This window comes from Pelobates fuscus, chromosome 9 (assembly GCF_036172605.1).
Source record: "Pelobates fuscus isolate aPelFus1 chromosome 9, aPelFus1.pri, whole genome shotgun sequence".
NCBI lineage: Eukaryota > Metazoa > Chordata > Amphibia > Anura > Pelobatidae > Pelobates > Pelobates fuscus.
Window position 1 is genome coordinate 110,221,472 of NC_086325.1, and position 16,192 is coordinate 110,237,663.

General features: G+C 39.3%; 1 protein-coding gene across 1 annotated transcript in view; it reads left to right on the forward strand.

The window, feature by feature from the left end:
• Window positions 1-16,192, forward strand: part of NR6A1 (nuclear receptor subfamily 6 group A member 1) — a 285,548-nt gene that overhangs the window by 35,375 nt on the left and 233,981 nt on the right. The window lies entirely within an intron of this gene.

Here is a 16,192-nt window from a genome sequence, read left to right on the forward strand (position 1 = left end):
AAGCTACAGTGCCATATAGGAGACCAAGCCATATCAGTTTTTACCGAACTTTGAATTTTTTTTTTATTTTTTTTTTAAATTCTTTATTTTTGTTGTGCATGTTATACATAACAGTGTCAAACGCCACAACAGCGTGTCCAAGAATGTACTTAGGTTGAACAGTGGCAAGAGGAATTGCACATTTTTGTATATTTATATTAAACATTGGCTTGGCTAAACAGTGAAGTCATTAAAATAAAAAATGAAAAGGTAGGTTATTATAACCGTTATAACTGAATATATCCTCGCTAAAGTTACCGTGGTTACCGTAAAATAACATACGAACTGATTGGTACAGGCTAGTTCTAACTGCAACACATAGGTGAGTCACACACAGTTAAATGTTATTAAAATAGAGATGAAAAGGTAGCTTATCATAACAGGTATAGCCGAATATGTCCTCGCTAGAGTTGCTGTAATTACCGTAAGATAACAGATGAACTGATTGGTACAGGCTAGGTCTAGCTGTAACACATGGGTGGGTCCCATATAGTTAGAAGTCGTTAAAATAGAGACGAAAAGGTAGCTTATCATAACAGTTATAACTGAATATATCCTCGCTAAAGTTACTGTGATTTCCATAAAACAACATACGAAATGCTTGGTACAGGCTAGGTCTAGCTGAAACACATGGATGAGTCTCATATAGTTTGAAGTCATTACAGTAAAGATGAAATTGTAGTTTATCACAACAGTTATAACTAAAGATATCCTCGCTAAAGTTACTGTGAATACCATCAGATAACCTTTGAACTGTTTTATACAGGCTAGGTCTAGCTGTAACACATGGATGAGTCACATATAGTTTGAAGTTATTACAGTAAAGATTAAATTGTAGTTTATCATAACAGTTATAACTGAATATATCCTCGCTAAAGTTACCGTGAAGACCATCAGATACCATTTGAACTGTTCTATACAGGCTAGGTCTAGCTGTAACACATTGATGAGTCATATATAGTTAGAAGTCATTACAATAATGATGAAAAGGTGACTTATCATCACAGTTACAACTGAATATTTCCTCGCTAAGGTTGTTGTAAATACCATAAGATAACATTTGAACTGATTTACACATGCTAGGTCTAGCTGTTATATATGGGGGAGTCGCATACAGTATTAACATGCTGAGCGTGTGCGCTTGAAGTTGCCGACTGCGTTGCCATGTTGCAATTAAATATTAGGCGTGTGCTAGGCTGAGGGTAACACATATCTATATTGTCATTGTATTGTTACAGGTGATCAAGTGCAGGTGGGCTTCAGGTGTTAATTGTTAGGTTGCATCTTGCTGTGAGATGTGGGATCAGTGCAGGAGGCAGGCATTTAACCCCATGGCAGCGTGATGTCTGTTATGCCTGCCGGGTGCCCATAGCAGTTCAGCCAATACCTATCGGGTGTTGGGTACAGTCCAGGTCTCCAATGCCGCGGGTCAAGAGCTGTGGGTGGTCTCCACCGTTGCTTCCCAGACTCCTGTGAGTGACTCGGGTGACGGGGGCATTCCGTCGGCGGCGTGTCAGCGTTCCTGCTCCCCTAGCTGTTGTGCGGATCAGTGTCTCGGAGTCGCCATAGAACGTGGAGGCAAAGTCCTTCTGGAGGCTGGTTACGGCTGAGTAGTGCCATAAGCGGGTGATGCGCCGATATGCCTTCCTTGCGACTTCTGCCGACGGCCGTGTATAGGTCCGTCGGGTGTGTTTCCTTTTTAGTAGCGTGCTGTGGGGAGGTGATCTCCGAACCTGGCGGTGCTCGGGCTGATGATGTCGGGTAAGCGATGTGCGGCTTTGAGGTCTGGGCTGAGCCCTCTTTGCCCCCTGCTGTCGCACTCTGGTTGGTGGCTTGGCTGTGCGTTTTAGCGCCGGGCCATGTGCAGGTAGGTTGGTGGACATTGGGGCGGCCTGTATTGTTGTTCGGGGCTGTGTCGTTAAGGCCTGCCATCTCGTCCAGAAACGGTCGAAGGCCGCTGCTATATTGTCCGTGTTAGTCAGCTGCAGTTGTTGAGTCTGGGCGGGTTGTAGCCCTAGGGCCTGGTCGGTATTCGCCATCTTGGCCTCCGGCTGTGGGTTGCTAGCTATAACGGGGGCTTGTTGGATCCCGTGGCCCTGTAGGGATTGGACCGGGTGACCCCCGCCGGTCCATAGGGGGGGGCATGTGGGCTCCTGGTTGCCGAGGTAGTTGGTTGTGGCGGCAGGAGAGCGGCCGTCTCTCCCGCGCTCGCCATGTGAGTAGGCCTCGGACGCCAGATCTGTGAGTGCTGCCAGTAATGGCGCTTGTGGGGTATCATTTTGTTCCGCTTTATGTCCCCGTTCTATTGCTGGCCTTCGTGGCCCGATTAGTCGCTTTTAAATCCGTGGATTTATAGTTTTGGTGTAGCTTAATGCAGGAGCTCTGGAGTCACACGTCTTCACTGCTCTGCGGCCAGGCCCCGCCCCCACCGAACTTTGAATTTTGACGCCGGGCCTAAGTGCAATTTCCAAGCATCTTCGCAGGTTTTACATTTAAACTACCCCACAAAGGCCTACCATTTCTTAAAGTAGACACCCCAGGGTATTTCAAAAGGCATATTTTGAACCTTAGCGTGGGATCATTTTTCCGCTAGCGTGTACCAGGTGTAGTGGTAATAAGCATTTTTTTCTGCCTTTTTGACACACAAAGTGAGTTTGCACAGTATATTTTGCAAACCATATGTGTACTACCACTGTATAATACTTCATATGTTGCTCAGCTATGTCTGCTGAGTACAAAAATATCCCCGTATGTACCTTTGCCAGGTATATGTGGACATCGGAGGGGCACATTTGGGACACAGCCATTCCATTTTTTTTTCCAACTTTCAATTTTTACGCTGTGCCCATGTCCCATTTTAGAGTATTTTACCAGGCTATATAATCCAAATACCCCATAAAGCCATACCATTTCTTAAAGAAGACATCCCAGGGTATTTCAAAAGGCATATTTTGAACCTTAGCGTGGGATCATTTTTCCGCTAGCTTGTACCAGGTGTAGTGGTAATAAGCGTTTTTTCTGCCTTTTTGACACACAAAGTGAGTTTGCACAGTATATTTTGCAAACCTTATGTGTACTACCACTGTATAATACTTCATATGTTGCTCAGCTATGTCTGCTGAGTACAAAAATACCCCCGTATGTACCTTTGCCAGGTATATGTGGACATCGGAGGGGCACATGTGGGACACAGCCATTCCATTTTTTTTCAAACTTTACATTTTTACGCTGTGCCCATGTCACATTTTAGAGTATTTTACCAGGCTATATAAACCAAATACCCCATAAAGCCATACCATTTCTTAAAGAAGACATCCCAGGGTATTTTAAAAGGCATATTTTGAACCTAAGCGTGGGATCATTTTTCCGCTAGCTTGTACCAGGTGTAGTGGTAATGAGCGTTATTAAATGTATTTTTTACTTTTTAAAACTATTTTTTAAACTTTTGTTTTGCTTATTAATTTTTTTAAAGTTTCCTAAACTTTCGTAAAACTTTTTTTTACAGATTTAACATTTTTCTAAGCTTTTTTTTTACGTTAACCCCTAACTAGCAGTAAGCAGCACTAACAGTAAATTCCCCATTTTCCCATAACTCCCACCCACCCCAGCTAGCAAAATATTTAATTATACAATATTTAAATTAGTTAATTAAATAAATTTAACCTCTGAGGGTTAAAAAATAAATAAAAGTTAATCGTCAGGGGTTAAAAAAAAAATTAGATCACAGTATAATACTGTGATCTGTATTTTGATCACTGTAGGCAGTGATCGACTGGCAGGGAAGGGGTTAATGTTTATTTGGACTGGGTAAAGGGTTTATTTTTTTACATTTTTTACTTAAACGTTATTAAAACTTTTTTTTAACTTTATTTTTTAACTTTTTAAAGCTTATTTTTAAACTTTTTTTAACGTTAACCCCTAGTTAGCCTAATACTAAATCCCCCAATTCCCCACTAACTTCCACCCTCCCCAGCTAGCTACATTTATAACTTTAAAATATTTAAATTAATTAATAAAATAAATTTAACCCCTGAGGGTTAAAAAAAATATTAATTAACCCTCAGGGGTTAAAAAAAAAAATCAGATCATAGTAAAATGTAATCCCTGCCAATTGATCACTGTAGTCAGTGATCAATTGGCAGGGAAGGGGTTAATTTTATATTAAAATGGGTAAAGGGGGGTAAAGGGGGGTGGGATTTTAATTAAACTTTATTTTTTTAACACCAGGGGGCAGGATCAACACTGATCCGTCTCCCTGCACTTCACACTGAACCCGCACATGTGCCCTGAGAGCACATGTGCCCGCTCTGGCATGCTGTCAGAGCGGGCACATGTACTGGGACAGCCCGATCCGGTGCTCCCGGTCTGCATCTAATGCAGAGGCAGACCGGAGCACCATTAACCCCACGATCGCCGCAATTGCGGCGATCTGGGGTTAATTTTAATGGGTGACGGACGAGGTCCGTCACTCATCGTTAGGCAATCCCCTGAGTGACGGACCTTGTCCGTCACTTGTCGTTAAGGGGTTAAAGGGACACTCCAGACCCCTAAATAACTTTAGCTTGCTGAAAAGCTTTGTGTAAAGAGTTTGTCTTTTCTATGTCATTTTGAATGAGTGCAGATTTCAATAGAAATTTACACTTTTATAAACTAGACTGGTTACACCCTATTGGCTTTCAAGCAGACAAGAAGTTCTGTTATTTCCTGATTCCATTAGCTCGGTGGAGCTAAACTCAAGAGGCAGCAATAGCTCAGAGCACCTGCTTACCAAAGAATTCGCATTGAGGAGCATTAAGAAATCTGTGACTAGACAGTCACAAAAAGTCTGGATGGGGTTAGAAGGGGAGGGCTGGCAAACGCAGAACTGCAACTTTTATAAGTTATTTTTTGCTATACTAAAAAAAATGCATAATTAAATGAATGCAGGTGCATATTTGGGGTATATCTAGTAAACCGTGATTTTTATTTATTAAATATTTCTTAAAGGTATATTCAATTTCCAAGGTTGACAAAACCTGACAAAAGATTTTCTCCCAGGAATAGTGACATTCAGGTTTTATTTATTTATTTATTTATTTATTTTTAATATGCAGAAACCTGCTTGGCTGCCAGAGGATTTAATGCTTCTCTACTAATGCTTTGTTCAGTGGTGTTTTGTTTTTTTTCTCCCTGGTAATTTTCTTGTTTTAAAAATAAATAATAAGTGAATACACTAAGGCTAAACTGTTACTCCAAGTGCCATGACCACTTCAGTGATTTGAAGTGGTTATGGTGCAAGGACCCTGTGTGTGCTGTGCTTCAGGATGAAAAGCTGCACATAAGATATTTGGGAAAGCTGCCAAAGGTGTATCTCCATCTCTAACAGTGTCATTATCCAGCCGTCATTGGCTTCTGACATGGATTATGGTTTTTGGAGCAAATCTTTAAAAAGAAAGTCTGTATTCTGGTACGTTTATTATTGTACCTAAAACATATTTTATATCTCCCAATCCAAGATATATTTTAAACTCTAGCAGTACCAGACATACAATAAACATTTTCAACATTCAACAAAATGTTTTAACTAGATTAAGGTAAAATGGTTATCAAGGGGGGAAACAAAGTAATTAAGGCTCATTATCACGTAAACTTTTATAACGAGGCTATGCAAAGTTTCAGTCTTGGCACAATTGTACTAAAGTATAATAAAAGTAAATGTTTTAAAAAAAACACACAATTATTTAGGTTTTGTTAATCACTGATAAATTAAACTACTCTTCATAAATGAAGTTATCTTCAAAGAGACACTCTAGGTACCCTAACCATTTCATCTCATTGAATTGGATGTAGTGTCTGGAGTTCACTGGCTGTGTCCCTCCATTCAGTTTTTAGTTTTTCAAGCAGTTTAGCACTACATAATGGTCCTTGGCCACCCACAGCTCAGCCCCTCTTGGAGGTATGGTTACTGTGTATGGGCACTGTGATAGGCTGAAAGCATTCAGCTGACACTCTTAGCAAATCACAGCCATTCTATAGCACACAGGGCATGGGGTACTGGAGACTAGACTTAAACAGTTTAGTGTTTAATGGAAGGTTGGCGCCAGGGGACTTCAGACACTATAACCACTTCAATGAGTTGGAGCAGTTACAGTGCAGTAGGTTGAGCAGCAGTTGGTAAAATAACTGACCCAACATGACTGCTCAGTTGGAAAAAAAAAGTTAACGTATTTCAATTCTTTAAAATTGTTTATTTAAATGTAATAACCTTTTAGTGAATAGCATTGTTTTTAATGCAGAGTTTTAAATGCTTGTATTTAAACAGCCATTAGAGTCACATCTGATGAAATAGCCTCGTAGAACTCTTTCTGTCCAATCATGCCCACTAGCCTCCCAATGCTTTTCTATGAGAAACCATTGTATTGGCTGACATAATTGATCTCAATTATCTCAGCCAATTAGGTGGAGCTTCCCTGCTGAGACCAGCACTGTGAGGGATGAAAGGTAGGTAAAATACATCTTTTACTCACTGAAGGTTGGAGATGGAGACCCAAATGGCCAACAAGGTACTAAAGTGTTAGGAAACGTATCCTAATGCTATAGTGTTCCTTTAAGGACCATATTATAATGACGTACAACTAGTTTTTAAGAGGTTAACATGCTTCTTGCATTTCAAATAGTCTTATTGGCCGATTGTGAATAAATAACTCACATAAGCAATTAAAGTCTTTATGTATAATAGCTTTTCACATTTCAGATACTGTGACTATTGCAAGTCTTGGACTGTAATTTTTTTAGGTATTAAAGTAACTTGTTTTTGTTTACATAGACCCAACTTATGTTCATGTTATTAGCTACACCATTCTTAAAATTCTTTTAGTGTGCTATTTACCGATTTTGATACATAAGTAAGTTAAACTAAATATACTGCAAAACGCATTCATTAGACACTGTCCAGTGATAAGGGAGTCTGATTACCCTGGGGTGTGTAAAACTATTTATTATGAGTAGTTGCCTGGGGCCTAATGACTATATAATGTGTTATTGTTTTACTAATCGAGACGCAGGGGTTTTAATCACGAGACACCACATTTAAATTAAGTGAAAACATAACTGCATTTGTTTTCCCTAAAACAGCCAAGCTTTGGGAGTTGGAGAATTTTCTCTTTTCATATATTCTACAGTTTTTTTTTTTTTCTCAATTTCATTGCGATTAGCAGATGATGTATTCTTACTATAAATTCATGGGTCCTATACTTGTACTAAATACAGTAGGAACTGCTGAAAGCTGCTTTCAGTATAGATTATGGTTGATTGATCTTTCTTTGTTCACAATAGACTGTTTGGCAGGTGGCCCCCAACAACTGCTGAAAAGGAAATGGTTGTGTGCTTGGGTTGGACCAGATGTGACTGATCACTTCATTTTTCTTAAACAACTCCTTTCTCAGTAATCTGTAGTTATACATCAGTGCCTTTAGATCTTCTTTGCACCCACAGATTCAAATCCTGATTTAAAGGCTTTGTGTATCCTGCAAAGATGCTTTATTAAGAAGGCAAAAATAACCTGGCTGTAGACTAGTTGGTCCTATCTAAAACTATGTGCTAGTCATATTTAATTATGCTGTTTTTTTTTTTTTTCTCTGCACATACAGCTTGGACAAATCACACGGTTAAAGGGATACTTTAAAGTGTGAAGTTTCCTTTTCACTCTACTGTTTGATACAGTGTACACTATTGGAGTCCTTTTTTTTTCTTTTGCATATTCTAACTGAACTAAGAGAATCTGACTACCTCAAGATCTGCACTACAAACAGATCTATATCACATTCGAGCTCCTCAGGTCAAGTTGGTCTTCTAGCTGTACATCTAAAATCAGGACTATTCTATATTTCATTTTGTCTTATTTATGTAAGTACACTACTGTAATCATATTATTTTATTGTCTATTGTGGCGTGACCTATTTTTATTTTTTACTTTAAAGGGATACTTTAGTTTACAGTAGATACATTTGTTTGTTAGTACATTAAATAGATAATGCAACTAATATATATATCTACAAAAAACAAAACAAATTAAAATTATATATAGAAACTTCATAGTAAGAATAGATGTGACTTTAGAAAACAATTGCAACTTCATGTGAAACATTGTTCTCCCCTATATCTTTACACATCAGTGGCTTAACGCTCAATTTAAATTCTTATTAAAGTTCAAAGAAAATTTATGTTGGCACAAGGATAAAAGAAAACAATGCACAGCATCATAGGAAAATAAAGTTCATTTGCTTGTAATTCTTTTTCTGTCCAGTAGTCATTTTTTATATGTGTAGTTTAGCTATGCTATGTTATTTAAAAACAACACCTTTCCTGGTTATAGTTTATACAACACCATGGGTATTATTTTGGAATTTGAAAGACCAGATTTAGACCTTGGATATTGCTTTACAAAAAACATCTATAAGTGGAATTGCATTCAGCAGCAAAAAAAAAAAGAAAGAAAAAGGTAAAAACTGAGCGTTATTAAGCTTTATCTGACATCAGGTTGCTTAGAGGCATCAAAAGGAATAAGGGTCTTGCGATAACCAGTTAAGGCCATGAGGCATGTGCTCTCCCTAAATCCTCTTGCCAACTATTCTGTAATTTACAGCATTACTCCAAGGAACCTTCACTTGCTGTTGGACTCTACCTCTTATTACTAACAAGCAAGTTGAATACACATTAAACTCATTCAGATTCCTAAGTGTTTTGGCCTCAGGGCTAAGCCCTTTTTTTTTTTTTTTTTTTTTTTTTTTTTTAAAGCCTCCCGTTTTTTTTAATTAATGAAGTAGCTTGGGTGGACTAGACCTACAACATATGTTGCCAAACAGAAGGGATTAGTTGTAGTGCTCAGTGTCAGTGGTGGGCTGTAAACCCTTATGGCAGTCTGCATGATTTGTATAGTATTGCTTTTTTTCTCTCTGCTTTCGTTGTGGCTTTTTTTTTCTAGTGCAAAAAGTAATCTTTGTTAATAAGTCTGCTAAACGTGCATCAAACCAGCATGTCTGTGCTGCTGAGGGAAATGCAACTTAGAGTTATCCCATTAAGATCTGCCCTCGGGTGGTCTTTGAAGAATTAACTTTTTTATATTGGCTCTATGACCAGGAATGGCTCTTAGGCTGAGGTTGATTTGGTTGTATTCAAACATCTGGGGAGTCACATATTTCCAGGGCTCTGCCAGAAATCTATAGATGTACACATCACATGGAAGGGTTTTGTCACTAACTTCAAATCTTATTTTTAACTTTTTAAACTTTATGATAATATATAAATTTTCTACAGCTGTAAATTGTATACATAGTCTGCTTGAGTCAGTGCTTATTTTCAGCTCCGTTTTGATTCCTCAAAAAACGTCAACATCTCTGTATTTCATTTAGAGTGCTTACGCGATAAAATGTAATATAATTTACATATATTTATTTTGGCTTGTGTCTATATCCTTTAAAGGAACACTATAGTCACCCCAATAGACACATACATACATACAGACAGACATACACATACACACAACGGATGCATGTGCCGAGTTCCCTGTGCATGCGCTTCAAATCCCAATGGATCATGTTATTGGTCCATTGTGAAGGCCATGCCTCCTCAATGACAGGGTGGAAGGAGGAGAGCAGAAGGCAGTACTGAGGGGGCCTTGGTGCTGGAAAAAGGTATGAAAAAAAGCTTTATTTTTTTTTAATGCAATGGTGGGGCACTAAAGCGTTATGAATACATGCTTTAGTATCACATGCAGAATGCGTCATTGTGTGGGAACTGTGAAACTAGCACTGTCATCTGACCTCAAGGGTCACCTGACAAAATAATTATCCCACTAGTGCCTGCAATGTTCACTTTACATCAGCCTGTATGTGTATCATGTAATTGGTCCTAAAAGGATAGGACATGCATAGGCGTGCGCAGCCTATTGCATTAGGGTGTGCACCCTAAAGCACAAACACATGCGTGTATATGTATGTGTGTGAGAGGGTGCTGTGTGTGAGAGGGTGCTGTGTGTGAGAGGGTGCTGTGTGTGAGAGGGTGCTGTATGTGTGTGGGTGCGGTGTGTGTGTGGGTGCTGTATGTGTGTACTGTGTGTGTGTGGGTGCTGTATGTGTGTACTGTGTGTGTGTGGGTGCTGTATGTGTGAAGGTGATGTGTGTGGGTGCTGTGTGTGTGTGTGTGTGTGGGTGCTGTATGTGTGAAGGTGATGTGTGTGAGGGTGCTGTATTTGTGTGCTGTGTGTGTGAAGGTGCTCTGTGTGTGAAGGTGCTGTGTGTGTGGGTGTGCGTGCTGTATGTGTGTGGGTGATTGTGGGAGGTGGAGGTGGGGGTACATTACTTAATATCCCCCCTCCCTTCTTACCTTATGTAGGGAGGGGGGATTCTTGTTCCTGCTGCCTTTCCTGGTGGTCCAGTGGAGAGTGAACTCTAGCCTGTGGGGCTAGAGTTCACTCTCGCGAGATCTGAGCGGCAACGCTCAGATCTCGCAAGAGGAACCCGGCGGAGCTGCTGGTTGAGCTCCCCGGGTCCTCTCCTGCCTCCCTCCATACTGCAGTGGGGAGGGAGGCTAAGAGCAGAGCCGGCGCTCGGATAGCGCCGGCTCTGCATGAGCCAACAGGAGAGATCCTGAGATCTCCCCTGCCGGTCTCACTCCATAGGCGTGCCGCGGGGATTAGGGTGTGCCCAGGCACACCCGGCACACCCCGTGCGCACGCCTATGAGGACATAGAACACATTTGAGTGTATGATACCTGGGAAGCTGCTCTTTTCAAAGACTTTAGTTCCTATTTTATTGGGACAGCAATTGTATTTTAAACTCTTTTTCACTTATTGCAGCCTGCAGGGCTTGACAAATTTGTTTAGAATCTAGGAGCCAGCTAAAAAAGTTAGGAGCAAGTTTTAAAAAAAACTAATTTTAAGTTTTAAACGAGAAAAATTCAGTTCTTAAGGGGTACTTAAGACACCAGGACCACTACAGTTTAACAAAAAATGCTTGTTAAGGACTGCGGATGTACCTAGTACGTCCGTGGCAAATACGCACTTACGTGATCGCTGGCGATGTGGGGACTTCCAGCTACATATATATTTGAATCAAAACAAAATACATTCAGATTGATGTTCTAAATACATATATAGATATATATTTATATAATATTGTTACATAATTAAGTCATTTTATTAATTATAATTTGAGGGACCTGCCTGACAACCCAGGCAGAAAGTCCAGATAATTTGGTTCGCAAGCCCTATATTTAACCCTGTAACTTTCCAGGACACCATAAAACCTGTACATGGGAGGTACTGTTTTACCTGGGAGACTTAACTGAACACAAATATTAGTGTTTCAAAACAGTGAAACGTTGTTGTATATACTTTCCATTGATCTGCTTGCGTTGAATATTAGTAATAATCTGAAAATACAGGGTTTTACGATGAGAGATAGCGAATTTAAAATCTGCTTGTACGCAGACAATATTCTGCTTACAATCACTGACCCAAAAAAATATTTAGACCATCTGATGGAAGAATTTAAGAACTACAGTAATGTAGCTAATTTCAAGCTAAATAATGCTAAGACAATTTTAATGAGTACGGGTTTAGATAATGACAAAAGGGTTGAAATTAATAGGAAATACTGATTTTTACAGGCGGGTAGCAAGTTCAATTATTTGTGAATTTGGATTACCAAAAATCTGGATAGACTGGAAGTTAATTTTGAGTCTTTTGAAAATAACAAATCAATTACTCAAAGATTGGAGACATCTGGAGAGATCATGGTGGGGAAGAATTCATGTTGTGAATTCATACATCATACATAAATTGAACTATCTCTCCCAGATGATCCCCCTCAAAATCCCAAAAAGTTGGTTAACAATCTTACAAAATAATATTGAAATTTTCATCAGTAGAGGGAAAAAAAGAATAAATAGAATAGCTTTATCTCCAACAGACGGCGGTCTAAATTTCCCAAACATTAAATTTTACTACTGGGCTAATATAATAACATATATATATATATGTACAACTCAGCTACAAACCGTTGTAGAAGAGGGTTGGTTCAAGATTGAAATGCAGGCAGTGGGCTTGAAAGACACCTCTTGTCCCATTTGGAATACTAAAAAATTGAAAGCAATAAAATACTGGAGCAAGTGATTACTATCTGGGAAGAGATTAAAAGAAAAATAGGGAATAAACATGCTGTTTTAGACTTCTTAAAGCTTTCTGTAATATAATCAAACTTAACTGATATATCTTTATCTAGATGTAGAGAGATCTATAAGGTATCCCAATTATTGTATCAAGAAAAACTGATGCCCTTCGAAACCCTAGTTCAACAATTTCAATTACCTAACTTCGAAATCTTTCCATACCTCAGAGTCAAATATTTCCTACAAAAACATCCGACTCATCCTACGAAAAATGTCTCAACGTCATTAAATTATATTTTTTCAAATGAGGTAGTCCCTAAGATCTTAGCGAAAGCCATAGATGTGAGTAGAACGATAAGCTATTTAGATAATCTTCCCCAGCAGAAAAAACGGGAAATAGTGCTTAACTGTGCCTCAGAACATCGAGAATGGTGCAAAGGTTTTAACACTACGCGCAAACAAGTGCAATGTCAGAATTTAGTGGAGACCCACTATAAAGTTATAAACAGGTGGTACTTGGTCCCTTGGTACGCATCTATCAGAATGCTCCCACTTGGTGCTGGCGCTGTGGTTTTAAGAAGGCACCTACCTCCATATATGTTGGAGTTGTCCACATAATCAGAAAGCTTTAGATTTACTATTCGAATATATTATCGATAAGACTCATATATTACTAGAAAAGAAGCCTGAAGTTGCATTATTGCAAATGAATTGGCCAAATATGACACGAAACAATGAGAGCTTTATTATACATTGTTTTATTGCCTATAAGATCATACTTGCACGCAACTGGAAACAACCAAGAGAACTACCATGGGAACCAATTAAAACACAATTGCTCTTACAGCTAAGGATGGAAAAAGATTTAAGTATCCCTTTCCTAAATTCCCCAAATAGACATGATATGTGGCAGACGTGGCTAATGACAATACAACTAATTGGAGAGCATCATTTGCAGCATTTCCCTGGGTTTCTTTTTATTGTTTATTTAATTTTTTTCTCCCGCTCCCTTCTCGACTTTGCAGAAAATATATTTTTGTGTTTCTGTGTGATATGTATATGTATGTACCAATGTAATAATCTTTAATAGTTTCTGCAGAATAGGATACATTGAATACTTGAGGCATATTGTGTTGTCGCGTCGATATATGTTTTGTGTACGTGTATAAAGAAAAAAAATGCAATACAGAATTTATAAAACAAAACAAAAACAGTAAAACGTTATCACGACGATGTCCGTGAAAGTGCCATCTTTTGCATTTTTCACACACAAACGACACTTTCACTGACGATATTGTTGTGATAAGTTTTACTGTTTTGAAACAGTAATATTTGCGTTCAGCGAAGTCTCTTGAGTATAACAGTACCCCTCATGTACAGGTTTTATGGTGTTTTCAAAAGTTACAGCGTCAAATATAAGGCTTGTGTTTAATTTTTTTTCACATTAAAATTCGCCAGATTGCTTTTGTTGCCTTTGAGACCGTATGGCAGCCCAGGAATGAGAATTACCCCCATGATGGAATGCCATTTACAAAAGTAGGCAAGCCAAGGTATTGCAAAAAGGGTATGTCCAGTCTTTTTTAGTAGCCACTTAGTCACAAACACTGGCTAAAATTATCATTAAAATTAGTTTTTTGCATTTTTCACACACAAACAAATATGAATGCTAACTTTGGCCAATGTTTGTGACTAAGTGGCTACTAAAAAAAACTGGGCATACCCCATTTGTAATACCTTGGGTTGTCTACTTTTGCAAATGGTATGCTATCGTGATGGTAATTCTCATTTCTGGCAAATTTCAATGTGTATAAACTGAAAAATATAACTCACTATTAGCCACTAGAGAGTCTCAAGTCAGTGCTGCAGCACCTACATTCAGCGTCTCCACGCTTTGTATGGAGTTGCTGAATGTTCCCCATAGAGATGCATTGATTCAATACATCTCTATGAGAAGATGCGGATTCGCACATTGCTTTGCTGCGCATATGCAATATCCTCCCTTAGCTGAGATCATTATGACTGATCAGCCACGGCTATGGCGAAACGGGCATGGCGTGGGAAAAAAGGTGAGTAATACATTTCCTGTGCGATTGGAGGGCGGCAGGTAACTAAACAGACACAGGCTGACAGACTCACACAATCTCTGACAGACTCACACAACTTCTGACAGACTCACACACACACACACCCCCACACTGAGAGAGAGAGAGACACACACAAACCGAGATTCTTATCTTAATTAAAATCCACTCAGCCTCCCTACCTTTGGGAGACCTGAGTGAATATTTCCATGGGGTCCAGTGGTGCTGCTCTCTCTTACTGTGTGCAGCTCCTCTCTGCTCCCTCTCGCTCTTTGTAGTGATGACAGGGCTGGAGTGATGTCATATTCCGGCTCCCAGCATCATTAAACAGTGCTCAAGGGAGCAGAGAGGAGCTACACGTAGATTACTGCTCCCTCACATGCCACCTTGCAGGTAGATTGATACTCCGACGCCCATGCCACCATGGACGGCAGGCTCCTTCGCACGCCACCTACCATGCTCCCGCGGGCAGCCAGCTCTCATGCCTGAAAGAGCTGACATCCCAGGCACCAGGGCAAAATTTCTAGTCGCCATGACGACCTGGCGCTTGGGATTTGTCGACCTCTGACTTATGGCACAGTCATTCTAATACAGAATAAAAATATCAACATCTCAACGCCCAGAATTAGATTAGATTTAAAAAAAAAAATAATTTAATTCTAAAGAATGGTGAGGTTTTGTAATCGGCAGCAATTTGAAGATATGGGTGGGCTGTTGCTTTGCAAGGCCCTGGAAATATTTTAGGAAGTGGTCTTTAACTTAAAAACAGAAGGCAGGCTTGAACTACAAGCTTCACCTCTTGTATGTAAAGCATCAACATGGGAATGTGTAGGATCAACACTCTGGGTCACGCTCAGGAGTCCAATGCTATGTCGCAGGTTCAGGCGAAGTTCATTTCTAGCGGTTGCCCTCTCCACAACACCAAGCTTGTCGGTGAATAAGGACAAGGGCGGTCAGAGGTCGTAAGAAGTTCAGGAAAGCATAACCTCCTTTCCAAATGCTTGGCCAGCTTCTGTAAGCAATGGTGTTTACTGCACGGTCATAAAACTCCAAGAACAAGGCTTCTTGGTACCAAAGAGCAAGAAACCCATCTCTTAATAATAGGCTGCATTGTTGGTTAAAACAGGAGAAATAATTGATTTATGCTTGCTGGTGTAATTAAGCTGTAAAATGGAATGCCACAGAAAGAGTCCCTGGCGTTTCACAGCAGCATTTTATCCTTGATATCTTGGCTGCAAATGCCTTGTACCCTAATAAAGGTCATCATCCTTTAGAAGCTAAAGTATCAATCCCATTGAAAATGTATAAACACTATATAATATGTGTAACAATTGGTAGCACTTATTCACTTGTTTGGATGGGTTGGGGCGAATATGTTTTATTTTCTGGGAACAGATACTTTTGGAAAAGATGAAAACATCCCCCTCTGCTGTTCTTTCTCCTCACGGCGCTAAAATCCGAGCTGTTTCTTTTTTGTGTCTATCCAAAAATATTAAATGTTAAATTTTTTTAATCAAGCTGAATATACCATCTTTAAGCAATTTAATAGTTTACTGCATAACAGTTTACTTTTTCTATTCTCAAAGTTTTTTGGGGGGGAGGGGGATTTATAGAGTAAAAAATGTGCTTTGTGTGCATACAGTTGTATATGCTTTTGAAAGGGTCACATTCATGTGAGTAACGCTCCCTAATATTCTAATGGATATCCATGTTTTACACATATCCTTACTAGATCCCTTTGTGTCCATTACTGTACACACTCACAAAATGAGCTGGTTTTGTAAATTTTTTGCCCAAAGAAATGTTTACTAATTCCTACATCAAAGCATCCAAAATGTGACCCATAAACCAGAAAACACTTACTTTACATTATCTTTAATAGCCATTAAAGGAAAAGGAAAGTGTTGGGAATATAAACCTGTGT